At 48.4% G+C, this 22,172-nt stretch overlaps 1 protein-coding gene and 1 pseudogene across 5 annotated transcripts in view; both read left to right on the top strand.

Annotated features, from left to right (window-relative positions):
* INSR (insulin receptor) overlaps nucleotides 1–22,172 on the top strand; it is a 189,195-nt gene that overhangs the window by 57,057 nt on the left and 109,966 nt on the right. The window lies entirely within an intron of this gene.
* On the top strand, nucleotides 13,595–14,279 carry LOC112613165 (annotated as a pseudogene).

The raw sequence follows: 22,172 nt of genomic DNA, 5'->3' as shown, positions 1-22,172 counted from the left end.
TGAGACAAAGTCTTGCTCAGTCGCCCAGGCTGGAGTGTAGTGGAGCGATCTTGGCTCAGTGCAAGCTCCACCTCCCAGGTTCATGCCATTCTCCTGCCTCAGCCTCCTGAGTAGCTGGGGCTACAGGCGCCCGCCACCACGCCTGGCTAATTTTTTTGTATTTTTAGTAGAGGTGGAGCTTCTCCATTTTAGCCAGGATGGTCTCAATCTCCTGACCTCGTGATCCGCCTGCCTCAGCCTCCCAAAATGCCGGGAGTACAGGCAGGAGCCACCGTGCCTGGCCTTGTATCATTCTTAAGACTTTGCATCCTCATAGGTTAGCTCCCACTTATGAGTGAAAACATATGATGTTTGGTTTTCCATTCCTGAGTTACTTCACTTAGGATAAGAGTGAGACTGAATAATGTATAAAGTGCTGGGATTAGAGGCATGAGCCATGGTGCCTGGTCAATGTCTGGCATCTTTTCTTTGGTGTCATGTTTTGAGATTCATCCATGGTTTTGCATTTATCAATAGCCTATTTCTTTTGTGTTGTTCAGTAGTATTCCATTGTGTGAAGAGACAGCATTTTGTTTTAGCTTTTTTTTTTTTTTTTTTTGAGGCGGAGTCTCGCTCTGTCGCCCAGGCTGGAGTGCAGTGGCGCAGTCTCGGCTCACTGCAAGCTCCGCCTCCCGGGTTTATGCCCTTCTCCTGCCTCAGCCTCCCGAGTAGCTGGGACTACAGGCGCCCTCCACCTCGCCCTGCTAGTTTTTTTTTTTTTTTGTATTTTTTAGTAGAGACGGGGTTTCACCGTGTTAGCCAGGATGGTCTCGATCTCCTGACCTCGTGATCCGCCCGTCTCAGCCTCCCAAAGTGCTGGGATTACAGGCTTGAGCCATCGTGCCTAGCCTTGTTTTAGCATTTTACCTGTTGAGAGACATTTGGGTTGTTTTCAACTTTTGGCTATTATGCATAAACTTGTTATACACAACTGTGTAGGAGTCTTTTATGCGGACTAATGCCTTCATATCTCTTGAGGGCATATTCTGGAGCAGAATGGATGAGTTGTGTAGCAGAAGTATGTATAAGAAATGGCCAGGCCTGGCGCGATGGGTTATGCCTGTAATCCTAGCACTTTGGGAGGCTGAGGCAGGCGGATCACTTGAGGTCAGGAGTTCGAGACCAGTCTGGCCAACATGGTGAAACCCCCGTCTCTACTAAAAAAACAAAAGTTAGCTGGGTGTGGTAGTGCACACCTGTAATCCCAGCTACATTGGGAGAATTGCTTGAACCCAGCAGGTGGAGGTTGCAGTGAACTGAGATCGCACCACTGCACTCCAGCCTGGGTAATAGAGCGAGACTCTGTCTTTAAAAAAAAAAAAAAAAAAAAAGAAAGGCCAGATTGTTTTCCTAAGTGGTTGGAGCCTGTTATATTTCCACCAGCAATGTGTGAGAGTTCTAATTGCTCCACATCCTCAGCGGCACTTAATATTTATTGTCAATCTTTATTATTATTATTTTTAGAGACAGGATCTCACTCTGTTGCCCAGGCTGGAGTTCACTGCACCCCTGAACGCCTGGGCTCAAGTAATCCTCCCACCTCGGCCTCCTGAGTAGTTTGGATTACAAGCACACACCACCACACCGAGCTAATTTTATTTTTGTAGAGATGGGGTCTCACTACCTTGCCCAGGCTTGTCTTGAACCCCTGGGATCAAGCGATCCTCCCTCCTCATCCTTCCAAAGTGCTCGGATTACAGGCGAGAGCTGCAGCGCCTGGCCCCTTTCACTTTCTTAACAGTATCTTCGAGCAGTTGATTTTTCACAGGGTGTTGTCATTAATTTAATTAGCTCCACGTTGTGGCTCTGAAAATCTTCCGTAAGCTCTAGCCCCAGACACGTGGACATTTGCAGAATCTTATTTTCTAGAGTCCTGGAAATTTTCTTTCCAGTGAGAGAGTTTGGAGCAATCATTTCAGGATGGTTATTCATCTTCAAACACAAGGAGTAAGAATTTAGGGAGTTCGTGACTGTATTTGGAGAGGGGAGAGCATAGCAGTGGTCTAATGACCACCTCGGGGTTCTCAAAGGGTGGACGAGCTGCAGGTTGAAACTTGCCTTGCTTTTAGACTGTTGACTGAGTTTATAGTTGAACAAATAAGTGCCAAGGCAGAAGTCAGGGCTGACTGATTGCAAGTGATGATTGAATACTGGCCCTCACAACCATCTGTGAAAAGTCTATTTCCAGAAATATTTTTAAGAAGGAATTTTTGAAAAACCGTCATTTTCATGATGGGAGGATATGAAAAGCAGTGTTTTGAAATGTCCTCCTTAGATCCTGATACTCAGAACTGTCGATTCTCCCATTTTCATTTTCTCCTGCATAGATTGTACACTTGTTTGGCATCCTTGACGATTCCAAAACCCCCTGGGGATCCAGTCCCTGATAGAAAATGGCGTAGTGTTTGTATGTAACCTACACACATCCTCCTGTATACATTTTTTTTTTTTTTTTTTTGAGACGAGTCTCTCTCTGTCGGCCAGGTTGAAGCGCAGTGGCGCAATCTCGGCTCACTGCAAGCTCCACCTCTCAGGTTCACGCCATTCTCCTGCCTCAGCCTCCCGAGTTGCTGAGACTACAGGCGCCCGCCACCAAGCCTGGCTAATTTTTTGTATTTGTAGTAGAAATGGGGTTTCACCGTGTTAGCCAGGATGGTCTCGATTTCCTGACCTCGTGATCCCCCGCCTCGGCCCCCCAAAGTGCTGGGATTACAGGTGTGAGCCACCGCACCCAGCCCCTCCTGTATACTTTAAATCATCTTGGTCTGGCAGTGTGGCTCACACTTGTAACCCCAGCACGTTTGGAAGCTGAGGTGGGAGGATTACTTGAGCCCAGGAGTTCAAGACCAGCCTAGGCAACATGGCGAGACCCCCATCTCTACAAAAAATTTAAAAATTAGTTGGGCATAGTGGCATGTGCCTGTAGTCCCAGCTACTCGGGAGGCTGAGGCAAGAAGATTGCTTGAGCCAGGGAGTTCCAGGCTGCAGTGAGCTATGATCGCACCACTGCACTCCAGGCTGGGCAACAAAGCAAGACCCCGTTTCCATTTAACATAATAATAGGGGCCAGACGCAGTGACTCATGCCTGTAATCCCAGCACTTTGGAAGCCTGAGGTGGACGGGTCCTCGCTTGAGGTCAGGAGTTTGAGACCAGCCTGCCCAACATAGTGAAACCCCATCTCTACTAAAAATACAAAAATTAGCTGGACGTGGTAGCGCACCTGTGGTCCCAGCTACTAGGGAGGCTAAGGCAGGAGAATCACTTGAACCTGGGAGGTGGAGGTTGCAGTGAGCCAAGATCGCACCACTACACCACTCCAGCCTGGGTGACAGAATGTGACTTCGTCCCAAAAAAAAAAAAAAAGTTTCTGTCAATAGAGTTGTGTCCACCAATAACAGATTATCAAAAGTAAAGATTAAACACCAAACAAGTTGTCAGCCACATTCATGGAAGTACTTTATAGTGGTGATTAAGCACTCAGATAAATGTGAACCTTGGCGACAACCCAGGAACAGGTTGTGTATCCATTTTGAGCCTCTGTTTTCTCACCTGCAAAAGGTAAAATAATAATCCAGGCTTCCTCGTGGAGTTACTGAGAGACTGCACGTACGACCGTTAGCACGTAGTAAGCACTCATTTAGAGCCAGAAAGTTACAGCTCAGCTTAAGGAGCGTGAAGAAGAAAGCAGTTGAACTTAAACCATGTTAAAAATAAATAGTTGTCGATATTTGTTTTGTTAGGAACAAAACATAACACACACACACATTTATACCCTGTAACTTTGTATTACTAGAGGACTTTGTTATGAGCCAGAGTAAATAGATCTTTCAATAGTTGGGAGAGGCCAGGAGCTGTCGCTCACACCTGTAATCCCTGCACTTTGGGAGTTCGAGCCCAGCCTGGGCGATATAGTGAGACCCCTGTCTCTACAAAATAATATTAATTGACAAGTTATTGGTGGCATGCGCCTGCAGTCCCAGCTACTCAGGAGGCTGTGGTGGGAGGATTGCTTGAGCCTAGGAGGTTGAGGCTGCAGTGAGCCATGATCGTGTTACTACACTCCAGCCTGGGCAACAGAGGGAGACCCCCATCTCTTAGAAAAAACAAAAGATGGCTGGGCATGGTGGCTCAGGCCTGTAATCCCAGCACTTTGGGAGGCCGAGGCGGGCGGATCACGAGGTCAGGAGATCGAGACCATCCCGGCGAACACGGTGAAACCCCGTCTCTATTAAAAATAGAAAAAAATTAGCTGGGCGTGGTGGTGGGCGCCTGTAGTCCCAGCTACTTGGGAGGCTGAGGCAGGAGAATGGCGTGAACCCGGGAGGCGGAGCTTGCAGTGAGCCGAGATCGCGCCACTGCACTCCAGCCTGGGCGACAGAGTGAGACTCCATCTCAAAATAAATATATAAAGAAAGAAAGAAAAAACGAAAGATGTTCAGCTTTCCTGGGTGACCCAGTGTTGCAGGGATTGGCCATCCTTGGTGTAAGGCATAGGATGTGCAGGGTAGCAGGACGGCAGAGTGGGCAGTGTGTGGGGTTTCCTTCATTGACAGTGTGGCTCCCAGCACTCGGGGTCAGGGCTTGCTTGTAGAAGTTTCTGAAAAGCTGCAGTCATGTTTCATTTCTTTCTCCCCCACCTAACACATGCCAGGACACACAGCGTGGTGCTATGGTTTGGAACCAGGCTTTACCCGTTAGTAGCCGTGGGGCCCTGGGCAAGTTCACTGGAGTTCTCCGGGATCTCTGTTTCTTCTTTTGTAAAATGGCAACTGAAACATATCACAGGCCAGGCGCCTGTAATCCCAGCACTCTGGGAGGCCAAGGTGGGTGGATCACTTGAGGTCAGGAGTTTAAGACCAGCCTGGCCAACATGGTGAAACCCAGTCTCTGCTAAAAATACAACGATTAGCCAGGCGTCGTGGCTGGTGCCTGTAATCCCAGCTACTCTGGAGGCTGAGGCAGGAGAATCACTTGAACCCAGGAAGCGGAGGTTGCAGTGAGCCGAGATGGTGCCACTGCACTTAAGTGTGGGCGACAGAGGGAGACCGTCTCAAAAAATCAACACCAAAACCAAACCCAAAATGTATTACAAGCTTGTGAGGATCAGAGAAGGGGATGTGGGAATAATAGGCATGGTAGTTACATTGTTGCTAGTATTGTAGTTATATTACAGCTGTACATTGCGACCTATTGTTATATTACAGCTGTACATTGCGACCTATTGTAGTTATATTACAGCTGTACATTGCGACCTATTGTAGTTATATTACAGCTGTACATTGCAACGTATTGCAGTTATATTACAGCTGTACACTGCGACCTATTGTAGCTGATGCTGTTCCTTTGGTTGTGTTTAACAGGTTAAATTTTTGCTAGTATTGTAGTTATATTGCAGTTACACATTGTGATCCTATTGTAGCTGCTGTTATTCCTTTGATTAACTTTAACAACTGAAATATTTCACATACAATAAAATGCATATGGCCGGGGCGCAGTGGCTCACGCCTGTAATCCCAGCACTTTGAGAGGCTGACGCAGGCGGATCACTTGAGGTCGGGAATTTGAGACCAGCCTGGCCAACTACTAAAAATACAAAAATTAGCCAGACATGACGGTGCGTTCCTGTAATCCCAGCTACTCAGGAGGCTGAGGCAGGAGAATCGCTTAAACCCATGAGATGGAGGTTGCAGTAAGCCAAGACTAGGCCACTGTACTCCAGCAGGGGTGACAGAGGGAGACTCTGTCTCAAAATAAATAACATAAAATAAAATGCACAGGTCTTAAGCATTCAGTTCAATGAATTTTGACAAAAATTATAGGTACTCGTGTAGCCACCACTGAAAACAAAATGGAGAACATTGCCTCATCCCAGCCCTTTCCAGTGAATTCCCAGTACCCCCTGGGAATGAGGTGTTACGATGATTATTATCACCATTACTGATTATTATTGTTCAGTTTGGTTTGATTGAAGAAGAGAGTAGAGAAAGAAATAGTTAGCTTCATGCAAAAAGTAGGACATATGAGAGCCTGAGATATGGCTTAAGGAGAGTATTGTTTGGAAAGTTTGGCTGAGTGTGGTGGCTCATGCCTGTAATCCCAGCACTTCGGGAGGCCGAGGTAGGAGAATTACGTGAGCTCAGGAGTTCGAGAATAGCCTGGGCAACATAATGAGACTCTGTCTCTATAAAAAGAAAAAAGAAAAAAAAAAGGAGAAAAGTTTAAGGGGTGTTGGCAGGTTGTCCTAGACGGGGTTTACTGCCAGAAGCAGTTAGGATACAAGAAGAGCAAAAATTTGAGGGTAAAAGGATGCATGGCAGGTCATTGGGCGGCGGATATACAGCCCCAACGTCCAGTGACTTTAAACTTTATCAAGACAACACAGGGCCGGGTGCCATGGCTCATGTCTATGATCCCAGCACTATGGGAGGCCAAGGCAGGCAGATAACTTGAGGTCAGGAGTTCGAGACCAGTCTGACCAACAATGGTGAAACCCCTTCTCTACTAAAAATACAAAAATTAGCAGGGCGTGGTGTTGGGGACCTGTAATCCCAGCTACTCAGGAGGCTGAGGCAGGAGAATCACTTGGACCTGGGAGGTGGAGGTTGCAGAGAACAGAGATCGCACCACTGCACTCCAGCCTGGGCGAAAGAGGGAGACTTCATCTCAAAAACAAACAAACAAACAAAAAACAAACACCACAAAGCATTTGAACGAAAGAAAGAGCATTTGCAGATGCAAATTCAGGATCCGAAACTAATTTTTGCCCCCTCTTTGCTGAGCTGCCAGGATGTTCCAGGGAGAGCCCTCCTTTCCCGTGTCCTCCGTGGCACACAGGCTGTGCCGAGTAAGTGGGCAGTTGTGAGTTTCTGGAAATCAGTGAGCTGGTGTGGCTCCTGGCTCCTGGCTCCTGGCTCTGGCCAAGGGAGTTGACTTCCCTGAGTCCGCGCCAGGAGGGGAGGTTGGAGGCTTTTAAAGGCCGCAGCTCCGCTGTAGACACGTGCCTCTTTGGCACTGGCTTTGTTGAAAACGCTTTTCCTAGTCTCTGTTCTGCACAGACCTCCGAGGTTCCTCCGCACGCCGAAGGGTCTTGCCGCAGGAGGAACAGTCTGACCTAATCTCTCCTAGAGGAGGCCTTGAGCTAATATTTCTTTTCTTTTTTTTTTTTTTTTTTGAGACGGAGTCTCGCTCTGTCGCCCAGGCTGGGGTGCAGTGACATGATCTCGGCTCTCTGCAAGCTCCGCCTCCCGGGTTCACGCCATTCTCCTGCCTCAGCCTCCCGAGTAGCTGGGACTGCAGGTGCCCGCCACCTCGCCCGGCTAATTTTTTTGTATTTTTAGTAAATATGGGGTTTCACTGTGTTAGCCAGGATGGTCTCGATTTCCTGACCTCGTGATCCGCCCGCCTTGGCCTCCCAAAGTGCTGGGATTATAGGCATGAGCCACTGCGCCCGGCCTCTTTTTTTTTTTTTTTTTTTTTTGAGGTGGAGTCTCTCTCTGTCACTCAGGCTGGAGTGCAGTGGTGCAGTCTTGGTCCACTGTAATCTCCGCCTCTCCAGTTCAAGTGATTCTCCCTGCCTCAGCCTCCCAAGTAGCTGGGATTGCAGATGGCCACCACCACACCCAGCTAATTTTTGTATTTTTAGTAGAGATAGGGTTTTGCCATGTTGGCCAGGCTGGTCTTGAACTCCTGACCTCAGGTGATCCACCTGCCTTGGCCTCCCAAAGTGCTGGGATGACAGGCGTGAACCACCTCACCCGACCGAGGTAATATTTCTGAAAGGTGGAGTACCATGCTGTGAGCTAGAGGCTTGGTGTGGTTTATCCTGTCATCTCCTCAGTGACCTCACCAGGTGGACACTGTTAGGATTCCTAATTTGCAGAGGGAGAATTTCAGGCTGACAGAAAGGTCAGCACTGTGTTCAAAGTGATCCAGCTGCTACCAAGATGAACTATAGCCTTTGCTCTGAGCTCACAGCCTGACCTCAGTCTAGAGCTGGGAACCTTTCTCTCCCTCATTGCTACACCTGATCAATTACTGAGTCCCATCCCTTTAACTCCTTACGTGGCCTTCAAATCCATCTTCCCTATCTAAGCTGACCATTCATTGACTTGTGCCTTCTGTCCATCTGTTAAGAGCCAGGTGCTGTGCTGGGCTCTGAGAATGTGGCCGAGAACAATATGGATAAAAGTTCTGAGCCGAGTACAGTGACTCATGTCTGTAAACCCAGTGCTTTGGGAGGTTGAGGCGGAAGACTTCCTTGAAGCCAGGAGTTTGAGGCTGGCCTGGACAACATAGCAAGACCCCATCTTTACAAAAACAAAAACAAAAACAAAAAAAAAGAAAAAGAAAAATTAGCTGAGCATGGTGGCACTGACTTGTAGTCCCAGCTACTTAGGAGGCTGAGGTGGGAGCATCACTTGACTCCAGGAGTTCGAGGCTGCAGTGAGCCATGATTGTGCCACTGCACTCCAGCCTGGACAATAGAGCAAGACCCTGTCTCAAAAAAAAAAAAAAAAAAAAGACTGTAAATGTATCCTCCAGAGTAATTCTTCTTTTTCATTTTTCAAAAGCATCCTTGCTTTGTTTATGCTTCCAAAAGTTTAAAAACTGTAGCTAAGTTCCAAGAAAGTAAAAGGGAAGCAAAGGAAAAGGAAAATACAGACCCAGAGGCCCTTTATGGGTTTGATTGTATGTGAAGTCCATAAATTGATGGAGAGAAGGAGCATCTTGACAGTATTTACTTGTACTCTCCTATGTCATGGATTTCCTCTTCATTTTCCCGAGGGTTCTTTCCTATTCTTAGAAATGTTTTGTGATTTTCCTTCAGACACAGTTTGTCTACTTCTTGTAAGCATTGTTCTTAGATTGCTGGCTTTGTATGTATCACTCCCTCGCTCATCTGCCTATCTATCTATCTTACCTATCTATCTATCTGTCTGTCTATCCATCCATCCATCCATCCATCCCTCCATCCACTTGCTCATCTTCCCATCCTTCCATCCATCCATCCATCCATCCATCCATCCATCCACCTACCCACCCATCTATTATCCATGCATCCATCCATCCATCCATCCATTCCTCCATCCATTCATCCACTCACCTCTCCATCCATCCACTCACCCATTCATCCATCCACTCACCCATTCATTTATCCACTCATCCATCCATCCATCCATCCATCCATCCATCCATCCATCCATCCTTCCATCCACTTGCTCATCCGCCCATCCACGTATCCATCCATCCATCCATCCATCCATCCATCCATCCATCCATCCATCCAGTTCATCCACCCACCCACCCATCTATTATCCATCCATCCATCCATCCATTCCTCCATCCATCCATCCACTCACCCGTTCATCCATCCACTCACTCATCCATCCATCCATCCATCCATCCACTTTCCCAATAATCCACATACCTGTCCCTCCATGTCTTCCAACCACTCACCCACCAATCTTCTCATCTATCTATCCACCCATCCATACATCCACTTATTCATTCATCCCTCCACCCACCCATTCATCCACCCATCCATGTATCCATTCATTTCTCCATCTATCCATGTGTCTATCATCTAATATAAGGGAGATGTTTTGAAGTATTAAAAGTGATTATTTTGTAGAATAGGGGACAGGGATCGTGTTTTCTTTACTCACTGCTACCTTATTAAATGCTTACTAGTTCTAAAAGCCTTGCAATTGATTCCCTTCAATTTTCCAACTCTATAATTGCAGCATCTGCAGATAATGATGACTTGTTGCCTTCTGCCAATAATTAGACCAGTTATTGCTGTTAACCTTGTTATGGCAGGAACTTCCAGAACAGTGTTCGGTGATGCAGCTGAATATGGTCAGCCCAGTCTCATTTCTGATTTGAGTGGAATGCCTCAATTGTTTTACTGCAGAGGATAATTATATAGTCGTGCATCCTCTTGACCTTCCTGTCTTTAGCCTCACTGAGTAAATGGGGTGTGATCGTGAAATCTTGATTGTCTCGTAGATGCGAGAGACATAAACGACATTTGTCTGTGTATAATGACAGCAGATTTATTTTGCTAAGCTGTTAAGCTGTTAAAATAAGCCTTTAAGCCCCCGCCTCAATTTGCAAGCAGAGTGGAATGTTGTTTTGTTGCTTCCGGCCAAATGCCGCTATTCGTTTTAGAGCAGCTCTTGATGGAAAGTCTGGCGGACTAGTATCTGGTCTGGATACTTGCCGGACCCTGTGTCATCACTAAAGTTAGGATGCATTTCAGAACCACCCGGTACCACAGTGAACAGAGACAAATGGCCTTAGTGAGCAGGACCCATGGGGCCCTCTGGGGCTGTTTCTTGTGCCCCGAGAGAGGCCCTAGATTTGGGACAGTCTGATTTATGCCTCCCCCCCTTTTTTTTTCTGGGTGATGCTGCCCTGGTTTCTGTGTTGAAATATGACCTTAGTGTGAAGGTTCCGGTCTCAGACCATCCTGTTTCTGGTATGTTAAGAAACAGAAAAACACCTTCTAGAACACAATGTTAACCATCGAGGATAGATATCAGTGTTCTGGAAAAACAAAACCAAAACCAAAGCAATTTATACCGCGACTGTGGTTTTCATCAGGGTGGGCTGCCTTTCCAGTCCATAACCCTGTGTGGCTTGATGAAGAACTCGTTTTGTAATTTGCAAGGGCATCTGCAATAGCTGCTGGTCCTCTTGGTGAAAGGGGAGGGCCCACATTAGGTCTAAGCAGGCTGGAGTCGATGCAAAACTCTCACAGGCTTTGGAAAAAGCACATGATCTTTTGAAGAGAATGCAAATGTTGACCGGGCCCAGTGGCTCACGCCTGTAATTGCAGCATCTGGGGAGACGGAGGCAAGTGGATCGCTTGAGTCCAGGAGTTCGAGACCAGGCTAGGCAACTTGGTGAAACCCCATCTCTACAAAAAAATACAAAAATTAGCTGGGTGTGGTAGTGCATGCCTGTAGTCCCAGCTACTTGAGAGGCTGAGGTGAGAGGATTGCTTGAGCTCAGGAGGTCGAGGCTGCAGTGAGCTGTGATCGCGCCGCTGCAGTGAGCTGTGATCGCGCCACTGCACTACAGCCTAGGCAACAGAGCCAGACCGTTTTTTTTTTTTTTTTAAAAAATGCAAATGTTTGCTTGATTATTCAGCTGGTATTTAACACACAGTTCTTTGTTCCAGAGGGACTGTCCAGCAACAAATAGTGAATTCATTAATTTTTTGCACCTATTGAAAATAACTGGAAAAGGTATATGCTGGAAAACTCAGTGTTCTAGAAACATTCATGTTTGCTACCCCAAGAGCAAACATCATGAAATGCCTGATGCTTAGTGTTAAGAGGAAGGAATTCCACACAGCCTGTGGCTAGCTTTTCTTATTTCATTGGTGTCCAAGACAAGATTTGAACTGTTTACTAAAGGAAATTAGCATAATAAGTCTCCTCTGGCATATATTTCCAGCATCCAAGTGGAGCTGCTGAGATCTTGCTCAAGAGTAGCAAAATTGGCAGGAAGAGGAGGGCATTGGTTTTTACATCAGCTTTAACAACTTATCAGCCATTTTTGCAATTTGGAAATCTGTTTGGGGTATGGGTGTACTGAGATGAAACCGTGCTGTTTCTAGGACTCACCTCCTCCTTCAGGCTTTTTTTTTTTTTTTGAGACGGAGTCTCACTCTGTCGCCCAGGCTGGCATGCAGTGGCCGGATCTCAGCTCACTGCAAGCTCCGCCTCCTGGGTTTACGCCATTCTCCTGCCTCAGCCTCCCGAGTAGCTGGGACTACAGGTGCCCGCCACCTCGCCCGGCTAGTTTTATTGTATTTTTTTTAGTAGAGACGGGGTTTCACCGTGTTAGCCAGGATGGTCTCAATCTCCTGACCTCGTGATCCGCCCGTCTCGGCCTCCCAAAGTGCTGGGATTACAGGCTTGAGCCACCGTGCCTGGCCTTTTTTTTTTTTTTTTTTTTTTTTAAACAGGGTCTGGCTCTGTTGCCCAGGCTGGCGTGCAGTGACGTGATCATGGCTTACTGTAGCCTTGACCTCTTGGGCTCAAGCAGTCCTCCCACTTCAGCTTCCCGAGTAGCTGGGACCACAGGTGCACACCATCGTGTTTGGCTAATTTTTACATTTTTTTGTAGAGATGGGGTCTCACTATGTTGCCAGGGATGGTCTTGACCTATCAGGCTCAAGCAACTCTCCTGCCTCTGCCTCCCAAAGTGCTGGGATTACAGGCAGGAGCCACTGCAGTTGGTCCTCAGACATTTTTTTTTTCTTTTTTCCTTGAGACAGTGTCTCGCTCTGTTGCAAGGCTGGAGTGCAGTGGTGTGATCGCGGCTCACTGCAAGCTCCGCCTCCTGGGTTCAAGCAATTCTCCTGCCTCAGGCTCCTGAGTAGCTGGGACTACAGGCACACACCACCATGCCCGGCTAATTTTTTTGTATTTTTAGTAGAGACGGGGTGTCACCATGTTGGCCAGGATGGTCTCGATCTCTCGTGATCCTCCTGCCTCGGCCTCCCAAAGTGATGGGATTACAGGTGTGAGGCACCACACCTGGCCGATCCTCAGACATTTTTAATTTTCCTTTTTTAGTGTTACAGTCAGCTATTTGCAAAATGAGACTTCCCCCTAACTTTGCGTCAAACTCAGAGACATTGTCATCTTCACTTTGATGTGGTGGAGAAGAGGGGCTTCCCGTTCTGGGACGAGGTTTCTCCACCTGGGTCCGGTGGACACTGGGGCTGGATTGTTCTCTGGGGTGGGGCCATCCTGGGCACTGCAGGGTGCTGAGCAGCATCCCTGGCTTCCACCCACTCCATGCCAGGAGCGCCGCCCCTGAGGTATGGCAAACACAAATGTCTCCAGACACTGCTAGGTGTCTCCTGGTGAGCAGAATTGCCTCCATTTAAGGACCCCTGGACCAGGGTGCTGGAATGGGGGTGAGGGGTACTCTGCAGTTATTCTCTGCTCTTTTTTTGAGGGGATGGGGAATGGAAACCAAGAGCCTATCATCAGCCAAATGGCTCTGGCTTGACACTGCAGTGCTACCAACAAAAACCACGTCCCTAGTCTTGGGGGACCAAGGAATCTGGGGGAATACGATTATAGTCATGTAATGAGGGTGGGTTTATGTATTACGCAAGTGCTGGGCTGGGAAGTCAGGACATAGCCACAGGGAAGAAAACAGACAGGTCCTTCTCTCTTGGAAGCCCCTCGTGAAACACCTAATTGGTGACATGGTACACTGGAGAATCAGAGGGTGTCACTCAAGCATTTTGGCTTGGTGGTGGTGGTGGTGGGGGCGGGCCAGGCACTCAGGCATCTCTAAGCTGATCTGGAGAAAGTGTCAGGGAAGGGGAACCTCGGCGTTTCTCCCTGAAGAATCATCTTATGCCCATGATGGCAACTGGCCCACAGTAACACTGATGGAGCGAGCATCTTCTTATGGCTCGGTAACTCAATAGCTGTGTGGCCATGGGCAGGTTACTGAACCTCTCTGTGCCTCAGTCTTCTCCTCTGTAAAATGGTAACATCTAGGATTGTTGGGGGAAATAAATGGTTAATAATTGGACTAGTGCTGGGTGCATAGGAAGCTGTAAGTGTTATAGCATGTGGCCACAGCCTCCCCTCTCCCCTCCTCTCTCCTGTCTCCGCTTTGCTGCTGCCCTGCTGCCTTGATGGGATATTCCCTGTCTGTCTCTGTTTGTCTGTCTGTCTGTCTGCCTGTCTCATCCCCTTTTCTTTCCTCTGTTCCCCCACCCCCACCACTGATGCAGTTTGGACCAAGTTTTCTTCAGCCAGTTAATTTAGAGACAAGGAGAACCTGGATATTTAATGGGGGCTTGGGGGACTTCCTTACAGCCGCAGGTCTCTGTGGAAAGGGCCCTGGATGATCTCCGCAGAAGCCCACCTGCTGTTGGTTAGCCAGGACCATCTCCACTTTCAGACACCAGCTTCATCCAAACACTCTTTGCTGTATTTATAACCACAGTGCATTTCCTCGGGACGCACATCTTACGGCTTCTTGGCGCCTTCGCCCAGGGTGCACTGCCTGGACCATCGCCCGCCGGCAGAGACACTGTCTTTCTTTGTGTGTTCTCCTTCCTCTGGTCGAGATGTGGCTTGGTCATCTGGAGCGGGGCCGTCAGAAGTCGCCTCGGCTTCGTGGAGGCTCGCTGTCCCCATGGCGGAAAGCTCGGCCACACACCCTGATGTCTGGACACCTTTGAGCTGCCCGTGAATGGGTTTTCAGAGCTTCCCGTGTTTACTTCGCTGCACGCCTCTGTTTGTGCTCTGGAGAAATTCTTGGGAGAGGAAAAGCCAAGTGGAAAAACAGCCCTGCTTGGTGTCAGGGCTTGAGGTTGAGGGAGAAAGACTGAAACGGAGATTTGCATGAACTGGTTTGCGCATGTGACAAGACTTTGTCTTAAAAAAAAAAAAAAAAAAAAAAAAAACTGGCCTGGTACGGTGGTTCACTCCTGTAATCCCAGCACTTTGGGAGGCTGAGGCAGGCATATCATGAGGTCAAGAGATCGAGACCAGCCTGGCCAACATGGTGAAACCCCGTCTCTACTAAAAATACAAAAATTAGATGGGCGTGGTGGTGTACGCCTGTAGTCCCAGCTACTCGGGAGGCTGAGGCGGGAGAATGGCTTGAACCCAGGAGGCAGAGGTTGCAGTGAGCCGAGATCACGCCACTGCACTCCAGCCTGGGTGGCAGAGTGAGACTCCGCCCGTCTCAAAAAAAAAAAAAAAATTGTGTTCCAGTCTGTTCTGGTGGCTTAGAGGAGGAAAGATGGGAAATTTTGGGTTTAATAAGTAACATCCATCAGGTTAAGGGCTTTGAAGCACATGGGAACATCCACAAGTTACTATTTATTGAGCACCAGCTGTATACAGTTACTGAGCATGCATTGTCTCCCAGGCACATGGTCCTCATAACAATCTTTTCACAGAGCTAGGATTTGAACCCACAGTCTCTCTGGCTTCAGAACCCTAGTTTTTCCTGCTATACTCTGCCTTACAGAGGAAGGGAATTTTTGTACTGGGTTTTGAAGGTTGAATAGGAGTTCAATGAAGAAGAAGCACAGTCTGTGCTAACCTTGCCTTCCTGATCCTCTTAGAGTTGGCCAGAAGCTATTATCTGGAGGCTAAAATTGGGTCACTAGGGTGACCAACTCATCACAGGGCCCTGGATTTTCTCTGCAAAAGCCCATCTGCTGTTGGTTAGCCAGGACCATCACAGTGTGCCCACGTCACCCTACATTTCACCCAAAAGCAGAATTTTACACCAGAGCCTGGACACTGAATTTTCTTTAACTCAGTTCTGTCAATGGTTATCTCCAAAAATGCTCCCTTGTGTCTTTATGCTGGGCTTCTGTCTCTAGATACTTCCATTTCTTGGTTTGGGTGAAAATCAAATGAGGTAATTAATGCTTGTGATATATAAAGTGTAGTGTGTGGCACATGGTAACCTCTTTAGTTTTAGCTTGTTGTTTTTGTTTGTTTGTTTTGTTTGTTTTGAGTGTTGCTCTGTCACCCAGGCTGGAGTGCAGTGGCGCAATCTCAGCTAACTGCAACCTCCGCCTCCCAGGTTCAAGCAATTCTCCTGCCTCTGCCTCCCAAGTAGCTGAGATTACAACTGCATACCACCACACCGGGCTAATTTTTGTATTTTTAGTAGAGATGGTGTTTTGCCATGCTGGCCAGGCTGGTCTCAAACTCCTGACCTCAGGTGATACTCCCTCCTTGGTCTCCCAAAGTGCTGGGATTACAGGCATGAGCCACAGTGCCTGGCCAGTTTTAGCCAGTTTTTCATTGGCCTCCCTCTTTGCCTTTTTTTTTTTTTGAGACAGAGTCTCACTCTGTCGCCCAGACTGAAGTGCAGTGGCGCGATCTCGGCTCACTGCAAGCTCTGCCTCCTGCGTTCACGCCATTGTCCTGCCTCAGCCTCCCGAGTAGCTGGGACTACAGGTGTCCGCCACCACGCCCGGCTACTTTTTTTCGTATTTTTAGTAGAGACGGGTTTTCACCGTGTTAGCCAGGATGATCTCGATCTCCTGACCTCATGATCTGCCCGTCTCGGCCTCCCAAAGTGCTGGGATTACAGGCATGAGCCACCGCGCCCAGCCCCTCTTTGCCTTTTTTGCAAGGGAGCTGGCCTCCCTGTCCCTGGAGTCAGCAGGCTTCCTTATACCTACAGCTTCCTCTAAGGAAGTGTAGCTACCTCCAGCCTGGCCCTCCCCAAGGACTTAGCTGTTTCCTTCACCAAGAGTAAGGAGTGGACCTAATCACTGCCAAATAGGGAAGCCAGGCTGGACGCCGTGGCTCATGCCTGTAATCCCAGCACTTTGGGAGGCTGAGGCAGGAGGATCGCTTGAGGCCAGGAATTGAAGACCAACTTGGGCAATGTAGCAAGACCCTGTCTCTAAACAAATAAAAAAACTGGCCGGGCGCGGTGAGCATGAGGCCAGGCGTGAGCCACTGCACCCGGCCTTCTTCTTCTTCTTCCTTTTTTTTTCTTTTTTTTTAGACAGGGTCTCACTCTATTGCCCAGGCTGGAGGGCAGTGGCACAATCTCAGATCACTGCAACCTCTGCCTCCTGGGTTCAAGAGATTCTCCCACTTCAGCCTCTCGAGTAGCTGGGATTACAGGTGCGCAACACCACGGCTGGTTAATTTTTGTGTTTTTAGTAGAAACAGGGTCTCGCCATGTTGGCCAGGTTAGTCTCAAACTCCTCACCTCAAGTGATCCGCCTGCCTCAGCCTCCCAAAGTGCTGGGATTACAGGCATGAGCCACTGCGCCCAGCCTCGTGAGGACCTTCTTGCTGCTGGGGGCTCTCTGCAGAGTCCTGACAGGGAGCAGGGCATCACATGGCGAGGGGGCTGAGAGTGTCAGCTCAGGTCGCTCTTCCTCTTCTTATAAAACCACCAGTTCCACTCCTATGATAAACCATTAATCCATGAATGGATTAATCCACTTATGAGGACAGAGCCCTCATAATCACTTCTTAAAGGCCCCACCTCTCAGTGCTGCCACATGAGGAATTACACTTCAACATGTGTTTTGGAGGGGACAAATACTCAAATCATACTATTATGTTACCAGTAAAATTTAAAATACAGTAATAATAATGGCCGATGTGTGGCGGGCTTACCAAATACTAGACCCTGTGCTAAGTGTGTTTGATATCTATTATTTTATTTAATTTTCTTGGTCACTGCATAACATATGCTCTGTTAGTCCCAGTTTTTCGAATCGGCATAACAAGACCGAACCTACCTAGAGTTGGCACAAGTTGTAAAAATAGGATTCGCGGCTGGACACGGTGGCTCACACTTGTAATCCCAGCACTTTGGGAGGCCAAGGCAGAAGGATCACCTGAGGTCAGGAGTTCGAGACCAGCCTGGCCAACATGGCGAAACCCCGTCCCTACTTAAAATACAAAAATTAGCCAGGCGTGGGGGCGCACCTGTAGCCCCAGCTACTCGAGAAACTGAGGCAGGAGAATCGCTTGAACCCGGGAGGTGGAGGTTGCAGTGAGTCAAGATCGTGCCACTGCACTCCAGCCTGGGCGACAGAGGGAGGCTGAAAAATAAAATAAAACAAAAAAATAGGATTCACTTTTGCCAGCAACTTGAAAAGGAGGCAAACACAAGAGTACTCATCTCTGGAGAGGAGACATTCAGATGTGCCTACTCAGCATTCCTGGACATAGAACCAGATTTTGCATGGGTTAGAATCATATTTTGCCTGGGAAGCCACTCAGACCTCACTGTGCGGACTCTATTCCCAGAGCCAGCTTCCTTTATTCCTTCAGACTCTTATGATTGGCTCAGGGGAAGGCACAGGACTCAGACTGGGCCAATCAGCTTTCTTAATTCCTCTAGCCTCCATGATTGGTTCAGGGGTGGGCATGTGACCCCAGAGGGTTCCATAAGATTCAGTTCTGGGACGTTGGTGGGAGTGATTGAGAGAGAGATTCTTTCCTTGCTAGATCTTCCTTGCTGTGAAGCTATAATCCAGGTGCCACCATGTAGAGACCACCTGTCTCAGACTTCTGACACCATAGAAGGAAGCAGGACTGAGACAAGGAAAGGGAGAGAGATGGGGTGCCCATGACATCCTTTGACACCTGGATCTAGCTATACCTGAAAGCATGCTTGTCCTATGACTTGTTAGTTAAATGAGCCAGCAATCATTCTTTTCTTTTTTTTTTTGTTTTCTTTCTTTTCCTTCCTCCCTCCTTTTTCTTTCTTTCTCTTTCTTTCCTTCCTTCCTTCCCTCCCTCCCTCTCTTTCTTTCTTTCTTTTCTTTGTTTTCTTTCTTTCTTTTCCTTTTTTCTTTCTTTCTTTCTTTCTTCCTCTCTCTTTCTCTTTGCTTCCTTCCTTCCTTCCCTCCCTCATTCCTTCCTTACCTTCCTCCTTTCCCTCCCTCCCTCTCTCTCTTTCTTTTTTCTTTCTCCTTCCTTCCTTCCTCCCTCTCTCTCTCCTTCCTGCCTTCCTTCCTTCCATCCTTTCGTCCTTCCCTCCCTCCTTTATCTCTCTCTCTCTGTATAACAGCTTTCTGTTCTCACAAACGGAGAGAGGTCTTGCTAATCCAAGGCATGACAATCAAAGCAACCTGTGAAGCCCAGAGAGCCTCAGAACTCCCCTCTATGGTTTCCAGCCCTGGGGGTGGTCAGTGGAAGTAACTGGAGCCCAGAGCTTCAAAGGCCAGTGTAGAGGTTGGGAAGGTTGTGGTCAGGAGAGAGTGATATATCTGGTCCCTGCAACAGACACCCCTGCAGTTTGATCCTGGATCCTGGGTAATTTCCCCAGGTCCTGGGAAGCCTAACAAAGCCCCTACTCAGATGTTGGACTGCAAGTCCTTTGTGTGTGTTTGTTTTTAAAATCCACTTTAAATATGTCTGAAAACCACACACAGAGTGACTGCTGTGCAGAAGAGAGAATGGTTCATGCCTTCTTTGCTTCCACCAACAAGCCAGTTGCCTACTTCTCTGACATGGGACCCTTGGCTGGAGCTCACTGGCTGCCTTCCTGCTGCCTCTAAGCCTCTGCACTTGCTGTTCCCTCTACCTACATGCTTTTCCCTGTGATCCTTCCTCATATGATTTCCTCACATTATCTTTGCTCAAACAACAGTCAAGGGCTGGGCCATGCCTGTAATCTCAGCACTTTGGGCAGCCAAGGCAGGTGGATCACCTGGGGTCAGGAGTTGGAGACCAGCCTGGCCGACATGGTGAAACCCCACCTCTACAAAAAATTAACCAGATGTGGTGGCGGGTGCCTGTAATCCCAGGCACTTGGGTGACTGAGGCAGGAGAATCACTTAAACCCAGGAGGCGAAGGTTGCAGTGAGTGGAGATCGCGCCGTTGCACTCCAGCCTGGGCAACAGAGCGAGGCTCCGTTTCATAAAAACAAACAAACAAACAAACAGAAAACAACAAAACAAAAAAACAAGAGGCAAGAAATTCAGTGTGCAGAATCTCTGAGAAAAACCCATGGTTGTTAACCCCAGGTCTGCCCCTTTTGAGCAGGGTGACGTTAGGCAACTGATTTGATTTCTCTTAGATGAAATTTCCTCACTCCATGCTTATTCAGCCGCAGTACTGAGGACATTTGGGGCTGGATTAGTCTCTCCGGTGGGGGCTGTCCTGGGCATTTTAGGGTGTTTAGTAGCATCCCTGGCCTCTCCCCACTAGATACCAGTAGCACTCCCAGCCCACACCGGTTGCGACAACCAGAAATGTCTCCGAGACACTGCCAAGCGACCCCTGGGGGTATCAGAATTTCTCCCCTTCCCCCTGTGTTTTCCTGCGGAGGCAGAACGTGTTTATTTCTTTGCTCACTATTTTGCAATCTCTCTTCCCCCACCACAAGGCAGGGACTCTCCTGTCTCCATCACTATCCCATCCTCCCACAGTGGAGAGGGCTTTTAGGACTCTTCTGAGCAGCAGATTCTTGGGTGCAGCCTTCTGTTTCATTCCTGGGGATTTACCTCTGCTGAGTGATGGATACGTGAGAACTCTTTGTATCACCCTTGCAACTTTTCCGTTTTGTTTTTACAAAAGGAAAGAAAGAAGGCTGGGCACGGTGGCTCACGCCTGTAATCCCAGCACTTTGGGAGGCCGAGGCGGGCGGATCACGAGGTCAGGAGATTGAGACCATCCTGGCTAACAGAGTGAAACCCCGTCTCTACTAAAAATACAAAAAATTAGCCAGGTGTGGTGGCGGGTGCCTGTAGTCCCAGCTACTCGGGAGGCTGAGGCAGGAGAATGGTGTGAACCCGGGAGGCGGAGCTTGCAGTGAGCCGAGATTGCGCCACTGCACTCCAGCCTGGGCGACAGAGCAAGACTCTGTCTCAAAAAAAAAAAAGAAAAAGAAAAAGAAAAAAAGAAAAAAAGGTGAGAGATATCACTCGCTGACTGCTACCGAAACATTCTGTGGCTGGGAGGGGAAAATACCAGGAAGGGTGAATGTGGTCGGTTGAATGATGCCTTTCCCTTCCCCCAGAGATGCCCACATCGTAATCCCTGTCACCTGTGAATTTGGTACCTCACTTGGCACAAGGCTCTTTGCAGATGTGATTAAGTTGAGGATCTTGAGATGGGGGATGATCCTAGATTATCTGGTGCACCAGATGTCATCACAGGGACCCTTTTCAGGGAAAGAGGGAGGCAAGAGATCAGAGTGCTATGGCCAAGATAAAGAGGCTGCCCTAAAAGCTGGATTTTCTCTGGAGCCTCCAGAAAGAACCAGCCTTTGGTAACATCTTGATTTTAGCCGTGTAAGACTCATTTTGGGTTTTTCACCACCAAAACCGTGAGAAAATAGGCAGGGCATGGTGGCTCATGCCTGTAATGCCAGTGCTTTGGGAGGCCAAGGTGGGACGATTTCTTGAGGCTAGGAGTTTGAGACCAGTCTGGGCAACATAGGAAGACCCCATCTCTACAAAACAATTAGCTGGGCTTGGTGACACACATCTATATTCCCAGCTACTCGGGAGGTTGAGGTGGGAGGATTGCTTGAGCCCAGGAGTTCGAGGCTGCAGTGAGCCATGATTGCACCACTGCACTCCAGCCTAGGCAACAGAGTAAGATCCTGATGCAAGAGAAAATAATAAATGTATGTCGTTTTACATTTGTGGGCATTTGTGACAGCAGCAGTGGGAAAAGGATACAGTGAGAAACCCAGCATCTGGGCCTGGAAACCCCCTCTGGGCAGGTCTCTAGACAGGGGCCAACAGGAGTTGGAGCACAGGCTTGGTGAGAGGTGGATACGGGGCCCCAGCATCCTGGTGGCCTTGCTGTGGCTTCTGGGGACACCTGCAGTGGCTCCCTTAGATTGTGGCAGTTTGTTCCTTCCTAGACCCCCTGGATACAAGGCACCTGCACTTTAGAACCCAGAGCCCAGGGACATCCCCTGTGGTTCCCTGTTACCCTCTGGATGTCTATCCTGCTACTATGCACCTCTCCCCAACGCCTGGTACACAGTGGGAGTTCAGGGACTGTCTCATTTGTACCACATCACATCACGGTGGTCTAAGATGCCATGCAATATTCTGTTTAGGATTTCAGAGTCACAGTCAGTTACTTCCATCTTCTTTTTGTCTTTGAGACAGAGTCTCGCTCTGTTGCCCAGGCTGGAGTGCAATGGTGTGATCTCAGCTCACTGCAACCTCTGCCTCCTGGATTTAAGCGATTCTCCTGACTCAGCCTCCCGAGTAGCTGGGATTACAGGTGCACACCACCACACCTGGCTGATTTTTTGTATGTTTAGTAGACATGGGGTTTCACCACGTTAGTCAGGCTGGTCTTGAACTCTTGACCTCAGGTGATCCGACTGGCTTGGCTTCCCAAAGTGCTGGGATTACAGGCATGAGCCACTGCACCCGGCTTGCTTCCATCTTCTTAGCCACTTTTCCCTCAGGTGAGACCATGAGATTAGGAACCTGTTTCAATTCCCATCGGAATTTCCCAACAGAGCCAGAGCTTTGTGATTCGAATATGTTCAGAGAAGGAAGCAGAAATGAATTTTCTGATAACAATGAGAAAAGGCGGCTCGGGGCCGGGCGCGGTGGCTCACACCTGTAATCCCAGCACTTTGGGAGGCCGAGGTTGGTGGATCAC

The sequence above is a fragment of the Theropithecus gelada genome, chromosome 19 (assembly GCF_003255815.1).
Source record: "Theropithecus gelada isolate Dixy chromosome 19, Tgel_1.0, whole genome shotgun sequence".
NCBI classification, from domain to species: Eukaryota; Metazoa; Chordata; class Mammalia; order Primates; family Cercopithecidae; genus Theropithecus; species Theropithecus gelada.
This window is presented reverse-complemented; position numbering and strand designations above follow the sequence as displayed.